The 19,648-nt window shown below is 35.2% G+C and overlaps 1 pseudogene across 1 annotated transcript; it reads left to right on the top strand.

Annotated features, from left to right (window-relative positions):
* The first annotated feature begins 1,279 nt into the window (after positions 1-1,279).
* On the top strand, positions 1,280-2,941 carry LOC137813495 (rust resistance kinase Lr10 pseudogene; annotated as a pseudogene). Its single transcript, XR_016519417.1, has 2 exons — positions 1,280-1,517; positions 1,713-2,941. The product of XR_016519417.1 is annotated as a rust resistance kinase Lr10 pseudogene (transcript).
* Positions 2,942-19,648: the final 16,707 nt, after the last annotated feature.

Here is a 19,648-nt window from a genome sequence, read left to right as displayed (position 1 = left end):
CTTGAACTAAACTAAAAGGAAAGTTGATAAAGAGAGACACCAAAATGAACTTCATTATAACCATGGGTGTTACAAATTTCAAAAATATCCTATTTAAAGACCTTTATTCAACAAATATGTTTTACACTACCAATTACACGCGGCACATAAAATAATGTTATTAATGTCCCACTTATCTTAGAAGCAAAAAATATATGTCCATTAAATTTTTTTTTTTATCAGCAATAAATTAATAGAATAAATAGAGACACTTAAGGGGTGTCCCAACCCTTTTACAGACCCACACTAGAGTTAAGCACACAACAGTATAAACTAAAGTTACAAATAATTCACTTAACACTAGATGGGTTACAGGGAAAGCTAGCTGTTTCTTTGAACATCCTACACATCAACTAGCCAAAGAACATCCTACATGTCCATTAAGTAATTTTGTCAAAGAAAAACATTTTCTTCTATTCTTTTATGATTTTCCTCAGACTCATAGCTCTTTACCCACTCCTTTTTGATGTATCTAGTTTCTTGACTATTTTTTTTTCTTTAAATTCGAAATCTTAACAACTACTTTTTATGAATGAACCACAGTTTTTTTTTCACATTAATGTGACTTCTACGTAGTTAAGTTTATTTAATAGTTTCATTTTCAACCAATAGAGATACTTTGATTAAATCATCCCAATTATATTTATTGGAAGATGCGCTTATGTTTAAAAATAAGTATGATTTACGATGTTGATATTTGCTTATATTTAACTTCATTAGTTTTTTTTTTTTAAATTGAAAGTAAAGAGAGAGTACTTAGTAGTCTTTATGTGTTTCTTGGAACAAACTTTTGTTGTTGTCACATGCACTGCTCATTAGTCTTTGGCTTGACTTTTCTGCATTATTACGCATTGAAGATATAGGACTTTTGTGGCAGTGAATTTCCAAGAATTTGAAAAGGTGGTCTTGTATACGAGAGTGACTCTCACTGCATTATTGTTGTTTGGCGGAGTCAATTCTTGGCACTTAATATGCACCTACCTTGACATTCATAGAATTAAATGTGACACGTACGGACCAAATTAAGGGACTTCACTTTTCCATTAAAAGAACTATTTTAAAACGCAGACTTTGACTAATTTTTTTATTTATTTTTTATCAGCAAGACTTTGACTAATGAGAAATCGCAGGTCTTCTTTTTTATCTTTTCTGTGGTTTCTGCAACTGATTGCAAATGTAAAAAACAAATACAGATTAGAAGTGTTAGCATAAACTAAAAGAGGAAGCTCGGTTAACAGCTGTTTCCCGTAAGAAATCAAAATGGCAAGTGTGTTGCTCCTCCAACATGATTCTGCACTGATGACGCTATTGCTGTTATAACTTGATTTTGAGATGGTCCAAACCAAATTGTGCTGAGTGCAAAAGAAAAGGCAAGAGATGTACATGGAAGACCAACAACTCTACAGGAGACATCGATTGTTTTAAATGCAAACCGAAGAGAATTCACGTTCCTAAATCTTTTATTTTTGCTTCTACAGGTAACATCAGAGACTCTTACACATTCGCTTTTTAATATAGTTCAATTCCTTATTCCAACAGTTTAGGATGTCAACAATTGTATGGCCTTATAAAGTATAAGCGTATGAATTGAAACAAGTAATGTTTCAGTGTAAAGACTGAAACAAGTACATAAATCTTTCTTTTTTTAATGAAGTCTCCAACTGCTATTCTAGGTTCGATCCTTTTGGGGATGGTGGTCATTGCTGTCTTTATGAGCATCCTCTATTTTAGGAAAAAGCAAGAAGACCAAGCAAGAGTGGACAAGTTTTTAGAGGACTACAGGGCAGAAAAGCCTGCAAGATTCACCTACGCTGACCTGAAAAGAATCACCAATGGCTTCAAAGAAAAGCTAGGAGAAGGAGCTCATGGGGCTGTGTTCAGAGGAAAACTTTCGAGTGAGATTCCGGTGGCTGTGAAGATCCTCAACAATACGGAGGGAGAGGGGAATGAGTTCATCAACGAAGTCGGAATTATGGGCAAAATCCATCACATCAACGTGGTGCGTTTGCTTGGTTTCTGTGCAGATGGACCCCATCGTGCTCTTGTCTACAACTTCTTTCCAAACGGTTCCTTACAAAGCTTCATATTTCCACCAGAAGACAAGGACCATTTCCTTGGATGGGAGAAGCTTCAACACGTTGCTCTTGGTATAGCTAAAGGGATTAAGTATCTTCATCAAGGTTGCAATCATCCCATTATTCACTTTGACATAAATCCTCACAATGTGTTACTTGATGACAACTTCACTCCAAAAATCTCTGATTTTGGCTTAGCCAAATTGTCTTCCAAGAATCCCAGTTTGGTGTCCATGACAGCTGCTAGAGGAACTTTGGGATACATTGCACCTGAAGTCTTCTCCAGAAACTTTGGAAACGTGTCTTACAAGTCCGATATTTACAGTTATGGAATGCTGTTGTTAGAAATGGTTGGTGGGAGAAAGAATGTGGACATGTCTTCTCCACAAAATTTCCAAGTTCTATACCCGGATTGGATCCATAACCTGGTTGATGGAGATGTACATATCCATGTTGAGGATGAAGGTGATGTTAAGATTGCAAAGAAACTAGCAATTATTGGGCTTTGGTGCATTCAGTGGGAGCCAGTGAACCGTCCATCCATAAAATCTGTGATTCACATACTAGAAACTGAAGAGGAAAACCAGTTGGTTGTGCCTCCTAATCCATTTCACTCAACAACTTCCACTACAGCTAAGGGACTCAGTTCCACAAGACGACCTTTGCAGTTGGAAGTAATTCAGGAATGATTTACCGGCAAAAAATAATGTTTAACTTGTAGAAAATTATAGTCTATTATTTTATGAAATATGACGAAATCTATAACATCTAGTCTATAAAGGTATTTTTGTAGTGTTAGAAACAATAATGAAATAAAGGAAATTCTTAAACTAGAGGTAGAGTATTTTTTCAAGTATTGTCATCTCATTCCACTATAAGAAAAAAAAAATATTTACCAAAGGTTATTTAGCAGATATTAATATAATTTTAGGAGAAGATTTTTTAACCTGTTTGTAGAAAAAAAAAAATAACTGATTGATGATGGTTTTTCTATGTAGGCTTTCTTGTCTCTGTGGTTAGAACTTACCTATTTCTATAACGTTCACTAAATATCAAGATATGTGCAAAAGTTTAATTGAAAAGATATTGACATTATAAAAATAAATTTGCGTGAAAATTAAATGAAAACAGAGTACATACTTAGAAGAACTCAATTGATAAAATCAAGATTGAAGTTAATCTTTCTCACTCTTCTGAATCATGGATAAATAGAAACATCCAATATTTTGAATTAATTGATGATGCAACATATAAGAGTCATTCATATTGATGTCTCAATTATGAAATTATTAAGATTATCTCCTAAATATTGATGACTTAAGTAGTTAGAAAACATTCTCATCATTGAGAAAATATGTTATATAGCAATTGATATATTCCATGTCTAGTATCAAAACATATCAAATATTCTCATTTAAGTCAGATTCTTAGAAGTACTTTTCAGTTAAATTCAAGAATCAAGTTCATGAATAAAAACTCAAGTTTTAAGCACAAAATACAAGAATGAAGTTCATGAATAAAAATTCAAGCACTAAGCACATGATCCAATCATCAAGTTCATGAATAAAAATTCAAATTTTAAGCACAAAAAACAATAATCAAGTTCATGAATGAAAATTCAAGCTTTAAGCATAAAATGAAAATACCAATATCAAATAAGAAAAAAATATCATATATAAATATTATCGGGATTCATTAGAGTTTAAAAAGATTACATTCAATCTAAAAAAAAGGAATTAGCCACCTATGGTGGCCATTACCTGCACCAAAGCAAAAGATAGAAATCCAAAATGTTTCTCCCTGACGACTACTGATGACATTTTACGGCAAGTGCATCGCATTTGTCAGAAATAATAATTGTCCCTAAGGACGAATATCGATCCCACAAGGAATAGTGAATTATCGAGTACAAAATTCGCTAAATATAACAATAGAATAATAAAAATAGTTTTGAAGTGATTGTGGTGGCACTGATCAATAAGAAAACAAACAAAGAATTAGTTGCTTCAATTGGAAAAATATGGATTAGATTTCATCTCTCCCACTCTCATGTATTTTGATTAGCATGTTAATATTGAGTTCTTTGATTGAAATTGATGGTCGTAGAAAATTCATTTCTATCGATCTCTCGCATATAAAACTCTCGCATACTTATAAAAACAACTTAGAAATCACAATTAGACATTAATGGCAATTAACATTTCAAGTCTATCTCTAGCACTCAAATATGTTAAGTATTGATGTTTAGGTATGAACCCTAAAAATACCTCTCGGTCATATTTAAGATTCTTAATTTGTCACGGAAAGTTAAAAGTAAAACAACAATACCAATAATCAATCAAGAACTGAATATTATATATAAGATATCACCTCAATACATAAAAGTTTGAGCATATTACTCCCAATCCAAAAGGGTAGAATTAGCCACGCATACTTCTAGCACCTTCCATTCTCCCAATTGGGTTTCAATTCACTCTATGGTGTTTTCCTCTCAATCTGACACACTAGGGTTGAACTTCTAACCCCCTATTTATCCTAATTTTCTAGGGTTAAGTGGCTTCATGTATCGTGCTAATGGGCCAAGTGATAAAACATAAAAAAATGCTCAATCTTTGTTTGCATCTTTTTCCATTCTGGGACCTTCCAACTTTCTCTTTTTAGCTCAAATTATTCTCCTTTACTCCAAATCTTCAATCTTCCCTAAAAATCTGCAATTAACACCAAATTTGAGAATAAAATGCTCTTATTCAAATAATGCTCATAAAAAATGTAAAAAGGTATTCATAAATTAAGGATTATTTTATATGTAAATTAGCAATAAATCCTCATAAGTGCCTATATTTTAATATGAAATATTACTGAAATTAGACACTTATCAACTACTTCCTAGGGTTTCTTTTTTCTCCCTTTCTTTCATCCTTATGCCCTTATTTAACTTAATTGCACTTAGGCTAAGTGACATCTCTATTCATTATTGTTGAACAAGGTACTTTGATGTTTCCAAATCTGCTTTAAAGACTTGAAGGATTTGTTGTTGTGTATGTGTTGTTTAGTAGATTTTGAATATTAATTCACACCTAGTTATGATCCAAGTTCATTTGATTCTAAATTTCTTTTGAAAGTTTTGTTTTCTAAAATTTGTGTTAACTTTAGTTAGTTGTTTCATGATTTAAATCAGTTGGAAAAGCTTTGGTTCAAAGTATGGTGACTACAAAAGTTGTTCATCTGGATGATTTATCATGAGAACCGATTGAATTGCACTTAGTGTTTTTTTAAAAGGATTTAAAAATGATTTGTTTCCTTTTGTCTTTTATGTAAATCCAAAATAGTCGGTTATTTCGATAATTGAACTGACTGTTTTATGTGTTGTCTTTACTAGAAAAAGAAATCAAATAGTTTGTTTTGAAAATCAATAAAGTGTTTTTTAAAAAAATTTGTTACAGTTTTTCAAACTGTTTTTAAATGCTTTTAAACTGTTTCAATTAATGATCTAACAGTTTTAACCTCTTTTTAAAGTCTATATAAAGGTTGGTTTTTTATCATTTGGAAAATAAGGAGTTTTGATAAAAATGTTTTCAAGAAAAGATCAAAGAGCTTTTACTCATTCTAAGAGTCTTGGATCATTGCTTGTATGTGAAGTAGGAATATGGGTTTTCTATTCAATTTCTACTGCTTTGAAAAGCCCAGGTGTATTCTATTTCTTTCTTTGAATCTGTAATTCTGTGTAAAACAATTTTTGAAAGTGGTTATGGAAATTATGGTTTTGGCTAAGAGTGTTGTGTGTTCTTTAGGAATTCAAGATCAACATTTTTGGTGTGGTTTTGTAATCTGGTTTGGATTTCATAGTGAATTCTCAGTGGTTAACTGAGGATTGGATGTAACTCTTGGTTAAGAGTGAACTACTATAAATCTCTCTTTTATTCTCTGATAAACTGCTATATAATTTGTTCTATTATGCTGCATTAAACAATCAGTACTTTCGATAAAACAATTGGTTGATATTTCTTAAAGAACTGTTAATTTGTTAATAATCTAGTTGAACAGATAAATCAATTGATTGATTTTACAGATATTTTCACTCTATTTCCAATTTTTGCGAAAATCTTGTGAAAACAATTCACCTCCTCTTATTTAGGTCATACATTCTAACAATTGACATCAAAAGTCGAGTTCTTGAAAGTTACTCAAGTTTCGATCCTAAATCTTTTTGAAAAATGGCTGAAAAAATACCCTTTTCGAAGGGTGCTTCTATAAACAAACCACCTTTGTTTTGTCCGCTGAACTATCATTTCTGGAAGGTAAGAATGAAAATTTTTGTTGAGTCAATTGATAGGTGAATAAGGGGTGCTATCATCAATGGTTCTTTTATTCCTAAGCTTGAAAAAAATGATGTTTTTATTGAAAAATCTTGGTCCCAATGAACTGAGAGTGAAGAAAAAAAAAGGCTCAATATGATTGTATTTCCAAAAACATCATAACCTATACTTTGAACTCACATGAATTTTTCAGGGTTTCTCAGTGTGGATTAGCAAAGGAGATGTGGGACATCCTTGAGGTGACTCATGAAGGTACAACAAACGTAAAGAGGGAAAGGAAGCATGCCTTGATCCAAGAGTACGAGTTGTTTAGGATGCTGAAAGGGGAAATCATCTCTAATGTGCGAAAGAGATTTACTCACATAATAAATCATCTCAATGGTATTGGCAAAGTCTTTGAACATCTAGATCCTAAAATGCTTGGACAAATCTTAGCAGTTAAAGGTCATTACCATTTCTGAATCAAAGGATCTAACTACATTGATCACTTCATCCTTGTTTAGAAAGCTCAAGGAGCATGAGCTTGAGATGAATCAATCGAATGACTAAGGGAATGAAGAAAAGCATGTGAAAAGCATTGCTTTAAAAATCGCAGCACAAAAGATTGATCAAGACTCAAGTGACTGTAGTGATAGTGAAACTTTCAACCTACTTCTATTTCATATTTTACATCATTACTTAGCAATTCCTTTTTATTTTCATAATTTCTCTGCTCAGCTGGAAAAGGATATCTTAACTTCAGGTAATAATTACATGTAGTTTTGTTGATAATGGATAGGTAATAACATATATGTTTGTAATAACACTGGGTAGGTATTGATCATGTCTTGAGTTCCTCTGTTTTCTAAAAGAATACAATTAATTCTAATTTCTAGGCATGTGATGTTAAAAAATAATTTAAAAATCATACATTTACTAGACAATCATGTGCACAATGCTTTCTAATTTGATGTACCTGCCTCATCAATATAACGAAATGATGTTTTCATTAATCTAATTTTTCACTCATGAGGTTATGTTCACAATATCATACTCTTAGAATCTGGGTTTGGATCTAACTCAATCCCATAGAATTTACTCTTAATATGCTTGGTATCGCTAGTTTAGTTTACTCTGATCCAAATGGAATTGTATGTGTGTATGTGTATATAATGAAGTTTTTTATGCAAAAAAATTCTTCAATATAAGGATACATGATCTTTGAAGGCGGCAAATCCAGATGTTATCTTTGAAGATTTTATTCGGTGACATTCACATGGAGATTGGGAAGAGTATGATGACCATGAGGAAAGTAAATCATCATCATCCAGTGCTCTTGACATTAACAAGTCAAAAGATAGTTGGCCTGCACAAGGGAAGCTTTCAAGGAGAATGTCTGAACATGGAAATTTATGGAGAAAGCTTTGGAATAGTGCACCTGCTCTTCTTGCTTCTGAACATAAACCTCTTCTTGATCCGAATAAGGAAGGAGAAAAAATAAGTATTTTTCTAGAATAACATACATATTGGCATTACTTTATTGTTATTCAGATTTTTGGTCACTTGGTAATTTATAGTGGAATAACATTATTTTTCAGGTAAACTTTTCACTTATTGTTTAACACTTTCTAGGTAAACTTACATTTTTATTCCCCATTTTCTATAGTTATTTCCTATAGATCCTAATCACAAGCTGGTTTGCTTCAGTGAGTTCACTTTGCAACCATAGAACTTTTTTTCTTCTCAATTGCCACACTTCTCTAAAACATTACACTAAAAAACCGCCACATTTGGTTCAAATATATCTCCAGAAGATCCAATTGGTGTCATATTTGTTGATCAAGAGTGATCAAGTGCTTTGAAGAATTCAAATTGTGCTTTGAAGAATCCAAATCCTATTTGTTTGATGCAAGGCTATGTTGCTGCTGTGTTTTGGGAGGGATCTGGGTAGTTTTATTTGTAATCCGCTCCTTTGTTGAATCTAAAGCTAATGTGTTTTAAATCCTTTTTGAAATAAAGTGTTTTTCCAACTAAGTGAAAAACAACTTGTTGTTTTGTCAAATTAACCGGTTGTTTTACTCTTAGGAGTTTTTTGAAAAGGTTGAAAATTGTTTAAGTTTGGTTGACTTAACTGCCAAACCAAACAATCGGTTGTTTCGTGGTTTCAACCGATTGTTTCTTTGAAAATCCTAACGGAATTTTGTTTTGGTGGTTGAATGTGCTTTAAATGATTTCCAACTGAATACGCTCCTTCATTAAATGCTTTGACCAATCTTTGGAAAATATAAATAGTTTGTTTATGTTTTCAAACAAGTAAGAGAAACAAATTTGAGTTTTTCAGTTGTGAAAGAGTTGATTCAAGATTTGAACATTCACATCAAAGCTTTGGGTTTTCTAAGAGAGTGGAATAGGATTGCATTTGTATTTGATTTCAGATTATTTTGTAAACAAGTGTAATCTCTTCTCAACCTTCTGTATTTCTGGTGTTGTGTTGCCAAGGAGTGTTGTGTGTTCTTGAGGTGGTCAAGATCAATACTCTTGGTGTGTGATTTGCCAAAGTGAGTGTGTTTCTTGAAGGGTTCAAGGTCACTGCTTTGGTGGATTGTGTGTTGTAATCTGATTTGATTACTTAGTGGATTACACAGTGGTTTTCTGGGGACTGAATGTAGCTCTTGGTTTAAGAGTGAACCAGTATAAACTGTTGGTGTATATTTCTCTTACCCTTAAACTCAATTAAATTATGTTTTAAGTTTTACTGGTATAAACAACCGATTGTTTCGCATAAATAACCGATTGTTTTTCTGTTGCTTTGCTGTTTTATTGATTTTGTTCTTGGCTAACCTGATTTCTGTTCTGGATTCATACAAAGAATTTTGTTAAACTTTAAAAAGATTTCAAAAACCTCTCTTAAACAATTCACCCCCCTCTCGTTTAAGGCCATATATTCTAACAATATTGGTAAGGAGCATCCGGGTCTAGTTAGAGGGCTATCATATGGAGCTTGTCCCAGCTTTGCTTTCAAAGGATACATAACAAGGCTAAGCATGCTTCTTCTAGTTCAACTTTGTCAAATGTGGAGGACAAGCTAACTCAAATGGAAAATGAGCTTGCAACTGTGAAAAATCAAATGAACACTTTTCTTGTATATATTGCTTCAAGAAAAGATGTTCCAGAACATTTTACTGCAATGGCAACTAATTTGGCTCATGCATCCACCAATGAGGTATTTAAATATTTATTGGTGTCTTTTATTTTATAATTATAAACATACAAATTCATTAACTTAAAATTATTTATTTCAGGCATCAAATTATGGAAGTGGTGTTCCATCACCTAATCAAGTAATAGGATCAAGTGCTGGAAGCAAAACTGATTAAGGATGTGTGTTTTAATTTTAAACTTGATTAGGAATTTTTGAACATTTTATGTGTTTTAATTTTCAATTACATATAAACTTTTGAACATTATTATGTGTGCTTTAATTTTCAATGAAATTAATGGATAATTATAACTTTATACATTATTTTATTTTATTATGATAAAGTGGTCGTTAAATTTTATAATTGTATAAAACAGATTATAAAAAAGTGGTGGTTAAATTTTATAATTGTATAAAACAAATTATAAAACAGATTATAAAAAAATGGTGGTTAAATTTTATTTATTCATAATTAAAATTACGTCAGTTAAAAACATCACTACTTACGTATATTATGGTGCCAGAATATTCTTCAATGAATATAAATTGCGACAGTTATAACTGACACTATTTACATATAAAAATAGTCACTATTTACATTATGTTTAAAGTGACGGGTGTTGCGACGGGTAGCGTAAAACCGCCACAAGTGTATATTGTGGCAGTTATAAACGTCAATTTATACGAAAATAATCGTCACAATATACATTTTTTTTTGTGTCACAAGGAAATTTGGAAAGTTCTTGAAAAGGGACAGTAGGAACAAAGCTCAACAATCAAACAATTATAATAACAAGAAAATAACTTATTTTTAACTTCAATCTCAATTCTATTAATTTAATTCTTAAAAATCTTTTAATTTGTTTTATTTAATTTACATGCAAACTTTATGTAAACAATGTCAACATATTTTGAATTGAACTTTTGTACATATATTTCAATATTTAGTGAATGTTATACATTAAAATTTTGAGAGAATTGTTCCTTGTGAATTCGATATCCGTCTCTTGAGATACATTATTATTTCTAACTTGGTACAGTTACCGAATTAAGTTTGCAATGAACAAGAACATCTATCAAAGAATAGAATGAAACACGAATAGGTAAAAACAAAAAGTAATTTGATAATTCAAAAGGAAGAAAAGAGAAAAATGAAAAGGAAAATATGATTTTATGTCTCCAATAATTTCATAGTTTGACTAAGGGGTGATAAGTGTAAAGAATTTTCAAGATGACTTTTTTTTTGCTAATGGCTCATAAAAAGAAGGAAGGTCTTCATATCCTAACACACAATGTATCAAATAAATTAAAAAATTAAATAAGACCAATTGTTTGCATAAAGGAGAAGAAACATGAACACTCAACAAATTCAATCATATCACTTAACTCACATGGTTGAGCTTGTTGGATTCAACTTTTCAAGTCATATTTGCTAGTCCTTAATAAATAAAACCAATAGTAAACAATTTAACACCCATTAAAACACAAGAATTTTTGCTTTTACCCAAAATAGATAATTTTTCATTAAAGAGAAAATGAAATTTTTAATCATTCCATGCATTAGATTTCAATAAAAAAAATAACAAAAATAACAAAAAATACAAATAAAAGCAACTAGAAAGGAAATCATCAGTAGCAAAAGTACAAGGAAATCAAATAAATAAAAATGAAGAAAATAAAGCACATAAATAAAGGGAAATAAAAGATAAAAAAGGAAAAAGAAATTTGGCCCTTAACCAAGCTTTAATCCTTGTCTCGAGTCTTCGACTCCTCTTCCTTGGATGTCTCACATACATCGTCTTGTGCATCCATCACTTCCTTGAATGAGGTCTCCATAATAGTAACAACTCCAATAACTTCGTCAATGGAGTTAGGGATGACAATAATTAATATGCGTGAAAAAAAAAACGATACTAAATGAATGTACTTTGATGGATACTGTGGCTAATAGGTGTGAGTATTTTAATTGTCTACTTGTTGATGAAGGTATGGGTATCATGGTATCCAACTCATATGATATATGATTTTTGGCTAATCATTGATAGTGAGTTTTATTTGGATATTTTTAAATTAATCAAGTGATCAAAATAAATTTATTGGATAAATAATTATTTGAAATTTAATTTCATATATATACTCTTTTATTTAGAATAAGGAAATTGAAGTTGTCTTTAAAAAGATTATTTTTTCAAAACATATTTTATGGTGCAATTTATTTAAATTTATTTTTTAGAAAGACCAAATTTATTTACAATAATATTCTTGTTATGGGATTTATTTACAATTTGTTTCAAAACATTTGAATTATAATTTAAAATTATTTTATACAACTTTATATTTTAATTTTATAAATATTTTAAAAAATACATGGGTATCAATGAATACCCACATGTATAAAAAAAATAGCTAATACTTTTTCGTGGATACGGGCAAGTAGCGGGGTGAGTAATGAGGCAAAAAAATTTAGATGGGATGGGTAGTGGGTAAGTATTACCCCTGTCCTTCCTATCCCATTGTCCTCCCTAAGGGGACCATGATCTCGAAGCCTACTGGACAAGCAATCTGAAAAGTGTAATCAAAGATACAATTTATTTAATTTTAAATTCTAAGATTTTTTTTTTAATAAAAGGGATAAATGAAATAAGAAAAACATAACAAATAAAAGAAAAAGAGAAAAAACTTACCATTGGGTTGTCTCCTAGCCAATTCGTCTTTTACATCATTGGCTTGACGCATGAAAAAGAGTCTTACTAAGTACCTTAATGTGGAACACGTCATTTTTTTTTTGGATTTTTCTTAGCTTTGAAGACCCATAAAGTAATTTCTTCATCATGTACCCTTAACTGAGTTCACTATTAAACATTAATTAAGGCTCTTGTAGTTGTCATAAAGGATCTTCTAAAAAATAATGGGTACCTATAAGTCTTCTTCTACATCATAATAACAAAATCTGCACGAAAAAAAACCTTAACCAACATGGTCACCACTATCTTGGAGGGAATTTTAACTGATTTGTTTGTCAATTGAAAGGTTGTTTGCTTGGATTTTATTTTTACCTTTCCTATCTTTGAGAGTATGGATAAGGACATTAAATTAATGCTAGTCTCTAGATCAAGAATGTCTTTCCCATTGATAACTTCCTTATGATGATGGGTATGATCCTTCAACTTGGGAGGTAAAATATTTTTAAATTATTGCACTCCAATTTTTTTCTAATTTCATAGTTTCCTCCTCATTAATTGGACATGATCCTTCAACTTGAGAGGTAAAATATTTTTAAATTACTGCACTCCAACTTGTTTCTAATTTCATACTTTCCTCCTCATTAAATGTCTCCTTTTTCAGCAACTCTTTCATGAGTTTTGAAAAGGTAGGCATTGATGGGTTATTTCTCGGTTAGTGGATCGAGTGTAGCACAACTGATAAAGGGATTGTCGTATCCTCAAGGACTATAATTACAACAAATGTGTCTTTCATTATAAAGTGTGAAAATAATCATCTAAAATTGTACAAATGATGGTGAGTTAAACTAAAGATAAAGTTTGTGAGATTAAAACTTGATGTAAAAATGAGATGTTCTTAGATTGATAAAAGTGTTTAGATTGAATAAACGTTGTAACCTTTATGTACTTATTTATTTATAAACACAATGTGATTCAAGTTTACTACTTCCTAAGACCAAACCAAGTTAATTCCTTAATCATAATTACCTAGAAAGCAAACTATTATAATTGATCCCTTGACTTACAATAGTTTGATTTATGCATTACTACATGATAAATCTTACAAAGAAGACAAATAAAGGTTATTCATACTCAATTAATAAGGGTCAATTGTTGAACGAATTTCAAATTGCTGAGCGGATTGCTAAAAATTACATTGCCACCACCTTAAATTTGTTGAACACAACCCCACGTGATGAGAAGATTTTCTCCCAAGTGCAAGTATGGAGAAAGACATTCAACAAGAAAAAAATTGCTCAACACAACCCTCATGTGAGTATATTTTCTCTAGAGACAATTTTGGTGCAAGGCTAAAAATGACTTAGCCAATTTGACTTGTGTTAAGTAGATTAAAAGGCTTAGGGAACTTATTCTTTTTCATTATTTTGCTGCAAAGGAAATTTGTTGTGGGGATTAAAGATTTGTGGATGTTACAAAAGGTTGTCCAACATACGAAGACAATGGGGATATGTTTTCATTTTCATTAAGAAAGAAACATGAAAAAGATAGCAGAAATAAATATTAAGCAGTAATTTGTATGACACAAATGGTGAAGTTACAAAAAAAAATATTTTATACATACATATATATATATATACATATATACATATATATATACATACATATATATATATATATATATATATATATATATAAAGACTAACTATTTGATTCACGTGCATAGATTTAAACTATCTTTATAGTGACTAATAAGGTTAAATGAGCTCCAATATATGAGACCAATTAATCTAGTTCAAATACCATTTTTTTAAAATTCTCAAGGTCAAACCTCCAACTACAAATAATTTAAATTTTCACTTCTTAAAATCATGTCATATATAAGGTCAAATCAAGAACACCTTATTCAGGTCAAACAATATCAATCAAAACAAAACAATGAAATTAAAGAACCCTTACTTGACAAAGAATATTATATTGAACAACAAATATAAAAAGAAGACTCAATACAACGTTTCGTTTAGGCTTGTTTTTCATTTATTTTGAAGATTTTAGGCTTTTTTTTCATTTATTTTGAAGAGTGCAATTATTTATCGCATTGTAATGTTCTTATTTACAAAGAAAATTATTATGATTGCATTCTTTTCATTTTGAACTCTAATTCCAAATTTCGTTCCAATTGAATTATAATTTTTAGGATTAGTTTGTTAGAGATAATGAAAGGGTAAATCTTTCATATAAATTGTAAAACATAGTCCAATAATTTATAACTAAAAGGTTTCTAATGGAGTAGAAGAAAAGAATATAACCAAGTTTATATCTCTTACATTAAATTTGTCATGCCATGAACAATACTAAATGCTAAAACAATCTTTTTGTTCTTATTTGAGTAAAAGAACATCATAAGAAAGAAACATAAGTTTGTAGTTTTGTTAATCTTTGTGCTAAGATTCTTATTAGTCTTATGATAAGTAGTTTTGCCCAAAGGGTTTGTTAAGACCCTAAATGATTTTATTTCCCTTTAATTGATTTGAGTTTTGGTGCAACTATTGTCAAATATTTTAGATGAAATATACTTTACTCAACTATTATTCTTACATGCCTTTCTTAAATACTTCATGTACTGGCACGACCGGACGACTCATTGAGTCGACCAGCAATCGACCTACGTCGCCGCCAAGATAATAAATACGGCCATGTCACTACGCGTGGCCGACCGACCCATAACGTTCGAGTCAAAGGTTGACCAGGTTAGCAAAGCTAATCCATGGTTAAGAGTAGCTTAACACAACCCTAAACGCAAACCAACTCCCTTAACCCGGCCCAACAGTGAAGGCCCATTAAGGTAATATAAATAGCATGCATTTCAAGAGAAAGGTACGTCATTATCTACAGTACTCTGACAACCGAATACCGACACCCTAACTGACTTGAGTGTTGGAGTGCCTTCTGCAGGTACCATCCCCGCCTATGGAGCAGGACGATCGAGAGGAAGGGAGCACATCAGGAAGTGCGAACGTATTGAGGAGTCTCGAGAGTACTAGGCCGACCGAGCATATGAATAGGAGCAATCGTTCTCTAGGTCCCCAAACCCGTTCGAGAACAATTGGAGCCCACCGTGGGGCCGAGAAAGCAGCGTGAAGAAACAACAGCAGATGGTATCGACCCGCAGTATGGCAAGCGAGAGAATGTATGAAGCAGACCAAGCGGCAATGATGTTGGCGCTCCAGAGGGAGCTGGCGGAGATGAAGAATGCCAATGAGGAGGCTACCAAGAAGAATGAATGGGAAATCAAGAATGAAGAAATTAGTGGATGGAGGACCATCTCTTGTCCAAACCAACCAGGTTGGCAGGTCCTTCGCAACAGCTGTCGGCCCCCAGGTCGAGAGGGAGTCGAAGAACAACAACCTCACCGGAGAAATGGATGGCGAATCCCACCCCAACAAAACGGTGAACACAACAGGCAGCACTGACCCTGACCGGCGTCATCCCTTCACCGATTTTGTCATGGACACCCCCTTCCCAGACAAGTGGAAGGGATTCAACAGGGACCGGTACGATGGGACGACTGACCTTGACGAGCACATGAATGCGTACGCCACTCACATGAGTTTGTACAACACTGACAACGCAACCTTGTGCTGAGTTTTCCCAACCTCGCTGAAGGGAACAACCTTAAGCTAGTTTACCAAGCTCCCCCCAAATTTAGTGGATTGTTTCGAAACACTGATGGCCAAGTTCGACATTCAGTTTGCAACAAGCCGCCCCCACCATCTGACCTCTCTGAGAACGTTCATTGATCGGTTTGGAAAAACTGCTATGAGCATTCGAAACCTCAGCCATGAGGTGGCAATGCACCATATGTTGACCGCCCTTCGGTCGGGACCCTTTGCGGACAATTTGTGTATGCAAACTGCGGCAAGCTTGGACGAGCTTAGGCGCCGAGCGGCCAAGTTCATGCAGTTGGAAGCGTGAGTTCAGGAACCAGGCTTGAGCCGAAACAAGCAGCGAGAAAAGAGACGAGAAGGAACAACAAGGGAGACCCTTCACGGTACACACCACTCAATGTCGACAGAGGAAGAATATTACAAGAGGCCCTTAGCACGGAGCTGATCTTGCCACCGAGAAGGGCTTTGAGCCCTGATAACGTCGGCCGTAGCAAGAAGTGTCGGTATCACAAGAACACCGGTCATTCGACCGAGGAATGCCAAGAACTGAAGGACAAAATAGAAGAGCTGATCCAAGCAGGGCACCTACGCCGCTTCATGCGAGGCAGTCGCACAACCAGACTTTCCCCTTGTAGGGAAGAAACGTTAAGGAAAAGAGACTGCACTCCTCCGAGACCAAGGGAAGACGACCGTCGCCGAGAATGAAGAGGGAGGAGGGATGATCCTCCCAAAGATGACCGCAGAAGAGGTCGCGAGGTCATTAACACCATCGTCAACGGGTTTGCCGGAGGTGGAAATTCGAATAGTGCACGGAAAAAAAACTTGCGCGCTTTCCATCAGGTGAACTTGGTGGCCGAGGCTGAAAAGCTCCTCAAAGCTAGGTTCATCCGCGAAGCTCGATAATCAACTTGGTTGGCCAACGTAGTGATGGTCACGAAGTTAAACAACAAATGGCGAATGTGCGTCGACTATAAAGATCTAAATAAGGCGTGCCCCAAAGACTCATACACTCTGCCTAACATTGACCAACTCGTTGATGGGGCGGCCGAGCACAAAATATTGAGCTTCTTGGATGATTATTCTGGCTACAACCAGATAAGCATGCACCCCAAAGACAAGGAGAAAACGACCTTCACAACCAACGGTGCAAACTACTTTTATGAGGTAATGTCGTTCGGCCTAAAAAATGCAGAAGCTACCTACCAGAGGTTGATGGACAAGATTTTCAAGAAAATGATAGGCAGAAGCGTCGAAGTCTACGTGGACGACATTGTGGTGAAATATGACTCGTGTGGTCAGCATGTCAAAGATTTGTAAGAAGTCTTTGGCGCCTTAAGGAGGGTCAACATGCGCCTCAACCCCGAAAAATGCGCGTTCGGCGTCGAGGGCGGCAAGTTCCTCGGTTTCATGTTGACACACAGAGGAATCGAGGCCAACCCTGACAAGTGCAAGGCCATAACTGAGATGAGAAGCCCAAAGAACCTGAAAGAAGTTAAACAGCTGCTCGGTCGTCTAACAGTCTTATCAAGATTCGTTCCTCGTTTAGCCGAACGAATAAGACCAATGGCACAAATGCTTCGGAAAACGTCAAAGTTTAACTGGAACAAGACATGCGAAGGCATCTTTGGCCAGTTGAAAGAATTCTTGTCATCACCGACCGTCATTCAGAAGCCAAGACTCGATCTGTCGATCGTAGTATACTTGGCCATCTTAGAGGAGGCAGTCAGCTCCGCCTTGGTCCAAGAAATCAACAATGAAGAACACCTAGTGTACTTTGTCAGCCGCACGCTCCACGTAGCCGAAAGAAGGTACTACATGATCGAAAAATTCGCCCTGGCACTGGAATTGACCACCAGGAGGATGCGGCCATACTTGCAAAATCACGCCATTACTTTAAGAACCAACTATCCTATATATAAAATACTGTCTAAACTCGACCTTGCTGGACGAATGATAGGATGGTCGGTCGAGCTATCGAAATTCGACATTCGGTATGAGCCAAGAGGTGCCACCAAATCTCAATGTTTGGCGGACTTCTCAGCAGAGCTAACACCACAACCCGACACACCGACCGGGTGGGTACTCTTTGTAGACGGTTCGTCCAATAAAACTGCTTGTGGTGCAGGGGTCGTCCTGGATGGTCCAGGGGACCTCCTGATTGAACAAGCGCTCCAGTTCGCTTTCAAGGCAACGAATAACCAGGCTGCACACGTCCTAGGAGCACGGGAAGTTGTATGCAAGAGCGACTCGCAGCTGGTTGCCGGTTAGATAAAGGGTGAATTCGAGGTAAAAGAACCCCTCCTCCAGTGTTATTACCACACGGTCAACAACTCTATTGCCAAGTTTGACAAAGTCATCATCGAGCATATACCACAGCAGGACAAAAAACGAGCAGACACACTCTCCTGCCTCACCTCGTCTAAAAAGGAGAGCCATCATGGCTCAGTCGTCCAAATACACCTACAACAACCAAGTGTAGGTGACGCCGAATGCCTGGCAATCACCGAGGCCAGTACCTGGATGAGCCCAATCATCCAGTACCTAGAACATGGAACATGTCAACCGAGCAAGGAAAAGAATATCAGGCGACAATGCGCCCGATACACCATGGTCGGCCAATATTTGTATCGAAGGGGATACTCGACCCCACTCCTAAAATGCCTCACCAAAGAACAATCCCAGTACGTATTGCAAGAGATTCACAATGGAGCGTTCGGCAGCCATTCCGGGGCTCGAACTATGACGGCCAAAGTCATCCAAGCAGGATACTATTGGCCGACCGTTCATGGAGATTGCGTAGAACACGTCAAGAGGTGCCAGAAGTATCAAGAGTTCGGCCCGCTCCAGCACTTGAAACCAGAGGAACTACATAGCATGACATCGCCCTGGTCGTTTGCCATATGGGGAATAGACATCATTGGCTCATTCTCGCCCGACAAAGGCTAAACGAAACACCTGCTAGTTGTTGTGGCTTACTTCACAAATTGGATAGAGGCCGAGCCCCTAGCCACCATATCCGCCAAGAACGTCCAAAATTTCGTATGGAAAAATATAGTGTGCCGGTTCGTAGTGTCGAACACAATTGTGTCCGATAATTTCCGACAGTTTATTGACCAAGGCCTCCAAACCTTCTACAACGACCTCAGCATCAAATCTGTCACAAGCTCGGTCGAGCACCCACAAATGAACGGTCAAGCAGAAGCGGCCAACAAGGTCCTTCTCAACTAATTAAAAAAGAGGCTCAGAACTGCAAAAGGAAGATGGACTAAAGAGCTAATAGAAGTCCTATGGGCATATTGGTGCACCCCATAAACCACCACACAAGAAATCCCATATAGCCTCACATACGGCACAGAGGCGATGATACCGATGGAAGTGGGTGAACCGTCCATCAGATGACAAATATTTGACTTGTCCCTCAACAAGGAAAGTCTAGCGGTCGGACTCGACCTCCTTAACGAGCTTCGCGACAAGAGCAAAATCCGCGAAACAACGTGCAAGCTCCGGGTGGCGAGAAGATACAACATGAAGGTTCGGCCAGGAAGCTTCCAAAAAGGTGATCTTGTCTGGAGGATGCAAAGCAATGCCAGGAAGACGGACAACAAGTTCTCGTCAAACTAGGAAGGACCGTTTCGAATCCGAGAGGTAGGAGAAGGAGGAGCATACCACCTAGAATGGCTATTAGGCAAAA

The sequence above is a fragment of the Phaseolus vulgaris genome, chromosome 1, assembly GCF_051622355.1.
Source record: "Phaseolus vulgaris cultivar YP4 chromosome 1, ASM5162235v1, whole genome shotgun sequence".
Taxonomy (NCBI): Eukaryota; Viridiplantae; Streptophyta; class Magnoliopsida; order Fabales; family Fabaceae; genus Phaseolus; species Phaseolus vulgaris.
The sequence above is the reverse complement of the archived record's forward strand: the minus strand, read 5'-3'. Positions and strand labels throughout refer to the sequence as shown.